Source organism: Arachis stenosperma, chromosome 10 (assembly GCF_014773155.1).
Source record: "Arachis stenosperma cultivar V10309 chromosome 10, arast.V10309.gnm1.PFL2, whole genome shotgun sequence".
Classification (NCBI taxonomy): Eukaryota; Viridiplantae; Streptophyta; class Magnoliopsida; order Fabales; family Fabaceae; genus Arachis; species Arachis stenosperma.
In genome coordinates, this window is record NC_080386.1 from 63,848,568 (window position 1) to 63,858,262 (window position 9,695).

The following is a 9,695-nucleotide window of genomic DNA, read 5'->3' on the forward strand; positions in this document are numbered from 1 at the left end:
AGAAGTGGTTGAAGAATCCTTTTTAGAGGGATTACTGTCAGCACTCTCAGGTGTCTGATCCTCCCTTGGCGTCTGAACGCCAGGAATGGGTGAAGATTGGGCGTTTAACGCCAACTTCTCCCCCTTTTCTGGCGTTTGAACGCCAGAACTGGGCAAGGAATGGGCGTTTAACGCCAGCTTTCCTTCCCTTTCTGGCGTTTGAACGCCAAAAGTATTCTTCTCTGGGCTCTTACTGTCCTCAGAGGGATTTTCGGCAGTGGCTTGGTTATCCTCTGTCAATTGTTCCTTATTTGACTTTTTGCTCTTTTGAGTGGTGTTGTTCAGTGTCTTCCCACTCCTCAGTTGAACTGCTTGACACTCTTCTGTTATCTGTTTAGATATCTGATGTTTTGCTCGATTCAACCGCAGTTCTATGTTCTTGTTAGCAACTTTAGTTTCATGGAGCATCTCTTTAAATTCTGCTAACTGTTCTGTCATCAGGAGCAATTGTTGATTAAGCTCAATCATCTGTTCTTGAGGATTAAGATCAGTGACTACTGCCATGACTTCCTCTTTTGGAGAGAACTCATTGCTAGAGTACAAATATTGGTTTCTAGCAACAGTGTCTAGAAGCTCTTGAGCTTCTTCAATTGTCTTCCTCATGTGTATAGATCCATCAGCTGAGTGGTCTAGAGACATCTGAGCTTTTTCTGTAAGTCTATAGTAGAAGATGTCTAACTGTACCCACTCTGAAAACATTTCAGAGGGGCATTTTCTTAGCATACCTCTATACCTCTCCCAGGCATTATAAAGGGATTCATTATCCTCTTGTTTAAAGCCTTGGATGTCCAGCCTTAGCTGTGTCATCCTCTTTGGAGGGTAAAAATGATTCAGGAATTTGTCTGATAACTGTTTCCATGTCTTTATGCTTGCTGTAGGTTGGTTATTCAACCACCTTTTAGCTTGATCTTTTACAGCAAATGGAAACAGTAATAGTCTGTAGACATCCTGATCCACCTCTTTATCATGTACTGTGTCAGCAATTTGTAAGAACTGTGCCAGAAACTCAGTAGGTTCTTCTTGTGGAAGACCGGAATACTGGCAGTTTTGCTGCACTATGATAATGAGTTGAGGATTTAGCTCAAAGCTGCTTGCTTTGATGGGAGGTGTACAGATGCTACTCTCATATGCAGCTGTAATGGGGTTAGCGTATGACCCCAGAGTCCTTCTGGACTGTTCAATTCTACTTAGGTCCATGATGGATAAACGGAAATGATATGGATTGCAAGTAGATAAATATATTTTTTTTGACCGAAAATAATAAAATAAAATAAATGGAAAATAAAGTTAAATTTCAAAAACTAAAAGAAAATAAGATCAAAGCAAATTGAAAACTGAATCAATTAGTCAATTAAAAAGATTTTGAAAAAGATTTGATTTTTGAAATGAGGAGAGAGAAAAACAACAAAATGACACCAAACTTAAAATTTTTAGGAAATCAGACACTAATTTTCGAAAATTTTTAAGGGAAAAAACACAAAGAGGACACCAAACTTAGAATTTTTAAGGATCAAAAAGGGACTAGGGACATGCAAATTCGAAAATTAAAAGAAAAGCAAAAGCATGCAATTGACACCAAACTTAAAATATGAAACTAGACTCAACTAAAAGACTCTAAACCAACAAAAATAAAACAGTCCTAATCTAAGCAACAAGATAAGCCGTCAGTTGTCCAAACTCGAACAATCCCCGGCAACGGCGCCAAAAACTTGGTGCACGAAATTGCAATCACACTTTTGCAATCCCGCACAACTAACCAGCAAGTGCACTGGGTCGTCCAAGTAATACCTTACGTGAGTAAGGGTCGATCCCACGGAGATTGTCGGCTTGAAGCAAGCTATGGTTATCTTGTAAATCTTAGTCAGGATATCAAAGATTATCAGGGTTGATTGTGAAAAGTAAAAGAACATGAAATAAGTACTTGTTTTGCAGTAATGGGGAACAGGTTGAGGTTTTGGAGATGCTCCATCTTCTGAATCTCTGCTTTCCTACTGTCTTCTTCATCAAACACGCAAGGCTCCTTCCATGGCAAGCTGTATGTAGGGTTTCACCGTTGTCAATGGCTACCTCCCATCCTCTCAGTGGAAATGTTCAACGCACCCTGTCACGGCACGGCTATCCATCTGTCGGTTCTCAATCAGGCCGGAATAGAATCCAATGATTCTTTTGCGTCTGTCACTAACGCCCCGTCCTCAGGAGTTTGAAGCTCGTCACAGTCATTCAATCATTGAATCCTACTCAGAATACCACAGACAAGGTTTAGACCTTCCGGATTCTCTTGAATGCCGCCATCAATTCTAGCTTATACCACGAAGATTCTGATTAAAGAATCCAAGAGATATCTACTCAATCTAAAGTAGAACGGAGGTGGTTGTCAGGCACGCATTCATAGTTGAGAATATGATGAGTGTCACGGGTCATCACATTCATCCGGGTTAAGAACAAGTGATATCTTAGAACGGAAGCAAGCATGATTGAATAAGAAACAGTAGTAATTGCATTAATCCATCAAGACACAGCAGAGCTCCTCACCCCCAACCATGGGGTTTAGAGACTCATGCTGTAAGAAGTACACAAAGAAACGAGTAAAGTGTCATGAGGTGGAGATACAATGTCAAAAGATCCTATTAATAGTGAACTAGTAACCTAGGGTATACAGAAATGAGTAAATGACATAAAAATCCACTTCTGGGTCCACTTAGTGTGTGCTTGGGCTGAGCATTGAAGCTTTCATGTGTAGAGACCTTTTCTGGAGTTAAACGCCAGCTTTCATGCCAGTTTGGGCGTTTAACTCCAATTTTTATGCCAGTTCCAGCGTTAAACGCTGGAAATTCTGAGGCTGATTTGCAACGCCGGTTTGGGCCATCAAATCTCGGGCAAAGTATGGACTATTATACATTGCTGGAAAGCCCAGGATGTCTACTTTCCAACGCCGTTCAGAGCGCGCCAATTGGGCTTCTGTGGCTCCAGAAAATCCACTTCGAGTGCAGGGAGGTCAGAATCCAACAGCATCTGCAGTCCTTTTCAGTCTCTGAATCAGATTTTTGCTCAGGACCATCAATTTCAGCCAGAAAATACCTGAAATCACAGAAAAACACACAAACTCATAGTAAAGTCCAGAAAGGTGAATTTTAACTAAAAATTAATAAAAATATACTAAAAACTAACTAGATCATACTGAAAACACACTAAAAATAATGCCAAAAAGCGTATAAATTATCCGCTCATCATGCGTGCGCACAGAGCTATGCGCATGCATAGGTAGTTTTTTTTTTAAACATGGAATGAAGCGTCAACATTGCCAGCTGTCACGCCTTTTGTGCGTACGCACACAGGTCCATGCACACGCACAGAGGCAGAAAGAGAGTGGTGTGGACGCACAAGGCATGTGAACGTTCCCACCAGAAGGGTCATAAGCTGGTGTGCGCGCGCACAGAACGCAAAAATTAGGGTTGTGTGCGTGCGCACACACCTATTTTTCTCAAAAATTTCTATTGCTCTAAGGCACCAAACTTGATGTCCAAATAGTTTTTCAACCCCAAAACATATTATTCATGAAAAACACATGATCTAAACTAAAATCTAATCAATTAAGTATGAAATTAAACTAAACCTAAGCTATGTACAAGAAATAAAATGCAATAAATTGAAACTATGTACAAAGAGAGGGTTAGAAAGGTGTTACCATGGTGGGGTGTCTCCAACCTAGCACTTCTATTTAGAGTCCTTAAGTTGGACTTTATTGAGAAGCTCTAACAATGCTTGTGTTTCCAAACTCTCTATTGATTGTCCCAAGCTTTGATGGAGTGTCCCACAAGCCATGAGCTTCCAACAAGAAAAACAAAAAGCAAACAAGAAAGGCATATTTATAATAGCAAATAAAAAGCAAGATATTCACATACTAACATATTTACAAAAGCCAAAAACAAGCAAGCAACTTATGTTCAATCAACCAAAAAGCAAGCTATTTACAATATTCACATATGCACAATAGCCAAAAACATACACCATTGCAACTCCCCGGCAACGGCACCAAATTTGATAAGAGAACTTATTGTATAGTTTGGAATCTATCAAAACAATCATCAATTCGTTGGTAGCATAGTCCAAACCAACAATGAATTCTCAAGATCAAAAAATAAGTTCAAATCAAATATAAACCGAGAGTATTTCAACCTCGGGTCGTTCTCCCTAGCAGTTGCAATGAAATGTACAATTATTGGCTATGGAAGAGAGCATGGGAAATTGGGAAAGCAAGAGAAGCAAGAGATGTAAATAGCAAGAGAGCAAATAAACATGAAAGGAATGTAAATGGCAACTCAAAAGCAAGAATTGGGGAATTTAGGATTCTTATCCTAGTTATGGACCACAAACATGGCAATTGTGTGGGGTCAATCCAAATTAGTCAATCCTCCTTGAGAATTAGTCAAAAGGGCATAATTGATCTCAATCCATAAGTCCTAATCAACTCACTAATTACTTAGTTAAAGACCAGCGTCAATGGAAACCAAACCCATTAGTCATTCTCACATAATGTGGAACGGACATCCACAACTCAATTCCACCCAAGCACCTAATTTCTCAACCAAGAGTGTGAAAACTAAACATGCAAGAAATTAAACATGCAAGAATTAAAGGTCAAAGCAATAAAAGTCAAAAGCAATAAAATGCAAGGAAAGGAAACTTCCAACGTAAGAAACCTCTTGGCAAGTAATTGAGAGCTAAGGTTACCTATCCTAGACATTGACCACAAACATATGATGATTATGAAGAGTTAATCCTACTTAGTTAACCTTACGTCGAAGATCAGTCAAATAGGCATAGTTGATTCCAATCCTTAAGTCCTATGTCAACACTAAGGGGTCACATAGTATCAAGGGAGACCAAATCAACTAACTACTCTAACGTATCAAACAAGAATGGACATCAATGACTCAAGGATCACCAAAGTCATCAATTTCAAGCCAAGAGTGGAGAAAAACTATGTAAAAACTAAGCCAAATATTTTATCAAACACTTGGTGTGCATGAGAATAAAATAATATTAAAATGTAATAAAATAAATTCTAAAGCTACCAAAGTAAGAAAATAGCAATAACAACTAAAGGAAGAAATAAATGACATCGAAACATAAAATTGCATTAATTGGAATTAAAATAACAAAAGTGTTCATAACATGAAAATTGACATAAAGAGAAAATAACAAAAGAGATGAAGAAGATAAAGACAAGAAAGCATAGAAACATAAATGAAACTATACTAAAATAAGAATTAAAGTGCTGAAATTAAAAAGAAACTAAGCTAAAAACCCTAATTCTAGAGAGAGGAGGGAGCTTCTCTTTCTAGAAACCAAGAGAAAACATCATAAAAACTAAACCTAATTGCCCTCCCCTTATTTCCTCTTCGCTTTGGCTTTAAATAGCTTCAAAAAATGAGTTGGATTGGGTTTTGAGGGCCCAGAAATCGCTGCCAGCGAGTTGCAATTAAAGAGAAACCATTATGCTGAATCCTAAACTTTGTGTGTACGCACACGTACATGTGCATACGCATACTTAGACTTATGTCCACTATAGCATATTGCATATCATGTTGAAGCCCCGGATGTTAGCTTTCCAATGTTGCTGGAACCGCCTCATTTGGACCTCTCTAGCTCAAGTTATGACCAATTTAGTACAGAGAGGTCAGGGTTGACACCTGATGAGCGGATAATTTGTACGCTTTTTGGCATTGTTTTTAGCATATTTCTAGTAGGATTTAGTTAGTTTTTAGTATATTTTTATTAGTTTTTAGTTAAAATTCACTTTTCTGGACTTTACTATGAGTTTGTGTGTTTTTCTGTGATTTCAGGTATTTTCTGGCTGAAATTGAGGGACCTGAGCAAAAATCTGATTCAGAGACTGAAAAGGACTGCAGATGCTGTTGGATTCTGACCTCCCTGCTACAGAAGCCCAATTGGCGCGCTCTCAACGGCGTTGGAAAGTAGACATCCTGGGCTTTCCAGCAATATATGATAGTCCATACTTTGTCCAAGATTTGATGGCCCAAACCGGCGTTCAAAGTCACCTTCAGAATTCCCAGCGTTAAACGCCGGAACTAGCACCAAAATGGGAGTTAAACGCCCAAACTGGCATAAAAGCTGGCGTTTAACTCCAAGAAGAGTCTCTACATGAAAAATGCTTCATTGCTCAGCCTAAGCACACACCAAGTGGGCCCAGAAGTGGATTTTTATGTTATTTACTCATCTTTGTAATTCTTAAGCTACTAGTTCCCTATAAGTAGGACCTTTTACTATTGTATTTTTATCTTGGTTCTTCTGGTTCCCTCTTTGGGACCGAAGCCAATGATCACTTTTGTTCTTATGTATTTTCAACGGTGGAGTTTCTACACACCATAGATTAAGGTGTGGAGCTCTGTTGTACCTCGAGTATTAATGCAATTACTATTGTTCTTCTATTCAATTCCGCTTGTTCTTGTTCCAAGATATCACTTGTTCTTCAACTTGATGAATGTGATGATCCGTGACACTCATCATCATTCTCACCTATGAACGTGTGACTGACAACCACCTCCGTTCTACCTTAGACTGGGTGAATATCTCTTGGATTCCTGATACACGATGCATGGTTGATCGCCTGACAACCGAGCGCTCGCCTGACAACCGAGCCAGCCATTCCGTGAGATCAGAGTCTTCGTGGTATAGGCAAGAACTGATGGCGGCATTCAAGAGAATCCGGAAGGTCTAACCTTGTCTGTGGTATTCTGAGTAGGATTCAATGATTGAATGACTGTGACGTGCTTCAAACTCCTGAGGGCGGGGCATTAGTGACAGACGCAAAAGAATCACTGGATTCTATTCCGGCCTGATCGAGAACCGACAGATGGATAGCCGTGCCGTGACAGGGTGCGTTGAAGATTTCCACTGAGAGGATGGGAGGTAGCCACTGACAACGGTGAAACCCTTGCATAAGCTTGCCATGGAAAGGAGTAAGAAGGATTGGATGAAGACAGTAGGAAAGCAGAGAGACGGAAGGGACCAAGCATCTTCATACGCTTATCTGAAATTCCTACCAATGAATTACATAAATATCTCTATCTCTATCTTTATGTTTTATTCATCATCTATACCCATTTGAGTCTGCCTGACTAAGATTTACAAGGTGACCATAGCTTGCTTCATACTAACAATCTCCGTGGGATCGACCCTTACTCGCGTAAGGTTTATTACTTGGATGACCCAGTGCACTTGCTGGTTAGTTGTGCGGAGTTGTGATAGAGAGTTGAGATTGCAATGAGCGTACCATGTTGATGGCGCCATTGATGATCACAATTTCGTGCACCAAGTTTTTGGCGCTGTTGCCGGGGATTGTTTCGAGTATGGACAACTGACGGTTCATCTTGTTGCTTAGATTAGGTATTTTTCAGAGTTCTTAAGAATGAATTCTAGTGTTTCAAGGTGATGTTCTTATCATCACCAAAGCTGATTGATTCTTATCAATTTAGCTCTTGAATGCAATGTCCTGCTGAAGCTTGGCTAGCCATGTCTAATTTCTTTAGACTAAAGCTTTAGACTCACATTGCATGATTCCTGGAATTCTCATTAAGAATTTTGATACCTTTATTTTCTATTTCCATATAATTTTCGAAAAATCCAAAAAAATTTCAAAATCATAAAAACCAAAAATATTTTATGTTTCTTGTTTGAGTCTAGTGTCTAATTTTAAGTATGGTGTCTTGCATGCATTGTTTATTTGATCTTGGTTCTATTTTCAAGTCAATAGTACAGGGAACTGAAGATTCAGAACATGCAGCAGAGGAATTACACAGAAAAAGCTGGGCGTTCAAAACGCCCAGTGAAGAAGGACAGACTGGCGTTTAAACGCCAACCAGGGTGCCTGGTTGGGCGTTTAACGCCCAAAAAGGTAGTGCATTGGGCGTTAAACGCCAGAATGTGCACCATTCTGGGCGTTTAACGCCAGGATGGCACAAGAGGGAAGATTCTGTTTTTAATTCAGATTTTTTTTTCAAGTTTTCAAAGTTTTTCAAAATCAAATCTTTTTCAAATCATATCTTTTCAATCAAATCTTTTTCAAAATCAATTTCTTTCCTTTTTCAAAGATACTTGCTAACAATTAATGATTTGATTGAACATTTCAAGTATGTTGCCTTTTCTGTTGAGAGAGGTTTAATGTTTGAATCATATCTTTTCTTGTTAGGCAAGTCATTAATTTTTAAAAATCAAATCTTTTTAAATTGTTTTCAAATCATATCTTTTCAATCATATCTTTTTAAAAGCATAATTTTTCAAACATATCTTTTTAATCACATCTTTTTCAAAAATAGTTTTCAATCATATTTTTTTTTCAAAATCTATTTCAAAAATCACTTGATTTCTTTCCCACTTTTAGTTTTCGAAAATTATCAATCAATTTTTCAAAATGTTTTTTTAAAATCTTTTTAACTTAATTTTCGAAAAATCTCTTCCCCTCTTCTCACATCCTTCTATTTATGGAGTATCACTCCTCCTCAATGCACAATTCGAACTCTATCTCACTAAGTTCGAATTCTCTACTTCTTCCTTCTATTTTTCTTCTTCTCTGACACCTCAAGGAATCTCTATACTGTTACATAGAGGATTCCACATTTTCTTGTTCTATTCTCTTTCATATGAGCAGGAACAAAGACAAAAGCATTCTTGTTGAAGCTGACCCTGAACCTGAAAGGACCTTGAAGCGAAAGCTAAGAGAAGCTAAGGCACAACTCTCTGTAGAGGACCTAACAGAAATCTTCAAAGAAGAAGACATGGCAGCCGAAAACAACAACAATGCAAACAATGCAAGGAAGGTGCTGGGTGACTTTACTGCACCTACTCCCGACTTCTATGGGAGAAGCATCTCTATCCCTGCCATTGGAGCAAACAACTTTGAGCTTAAGCCTCAATTAGTTTCTCTAATGCAACAGAATTGCAAGTTCCATGGACTTCCATTGGAAGATCCTCATTAGTTCTTAGCTGAATTCTTGCAAATCTGTGACACTGTCAAGACTAATGGGGTTGACCCTGAGGTCTACAGACTTATGCTATTCCCTTTTGCTGTAAGAGACAGAGCTAGGACATGGTTGGACTCACAACCTAAAGAAAGCCTGGACTCATGGGAAAAGCTAGTCAATGCCTTCTTGGCAAAGTTCTTTCCACCTCAAAAATTGAGTAAGCTTAGAGTGGAAGTCCAAACCTTCAGACAGAAGGATGGAGAATCCCTCTATGAAGCTTGGGAAAGATACAAACAATTGATCAGAAAATGTCCTTCTGACATGCTTTCTGAATGGAGCATCATAGGTATTTCTATGATGGTCTCTCTGAACTATCCAAGATGTCTTTGGATAGCTCTGCTGGAGGATCTCTTCATCTGAAGAAGACGCCTACAGAAGCTCAAGAACTAATTGAAATGGTTGCAAATAACCAATTCATGTACACTTCTGAAAGGAATCCTGTGAACAATGGGACAAATCAGAAGAAAGGAGTTCTTGAGATTGATACTCTGAATGCCATTCTGGCTCAGAACAAGATATTGACTCAACAAGTCAATTTGATTTCTCAAAGTCTGTCTGGAATGCAAAATGCACCAAGCAGTACTAAGGATGCTTCATCTGAAGAAGAAGCTT

General features: G+C 38.8%; 1 non-coding gene across 1 annotated transcript; it reads right to left on the bottom strand.

Moving 5' to 3' along the window:
- Positions 1-9,242: 9,242 nt before the first annotated feature.
- Positions 9,243-9,350, bottom strand: LOC130959579 (small nucleolar RNA R71). Its single transcript, XR_009078651.1, has one exon. It is a non-coding gene; the product is annotated as a small nucleolar RNA R71 (small nucleolar RNA).
- Positions 9,351-9,695: the final 345 nt, after the last annotated feature.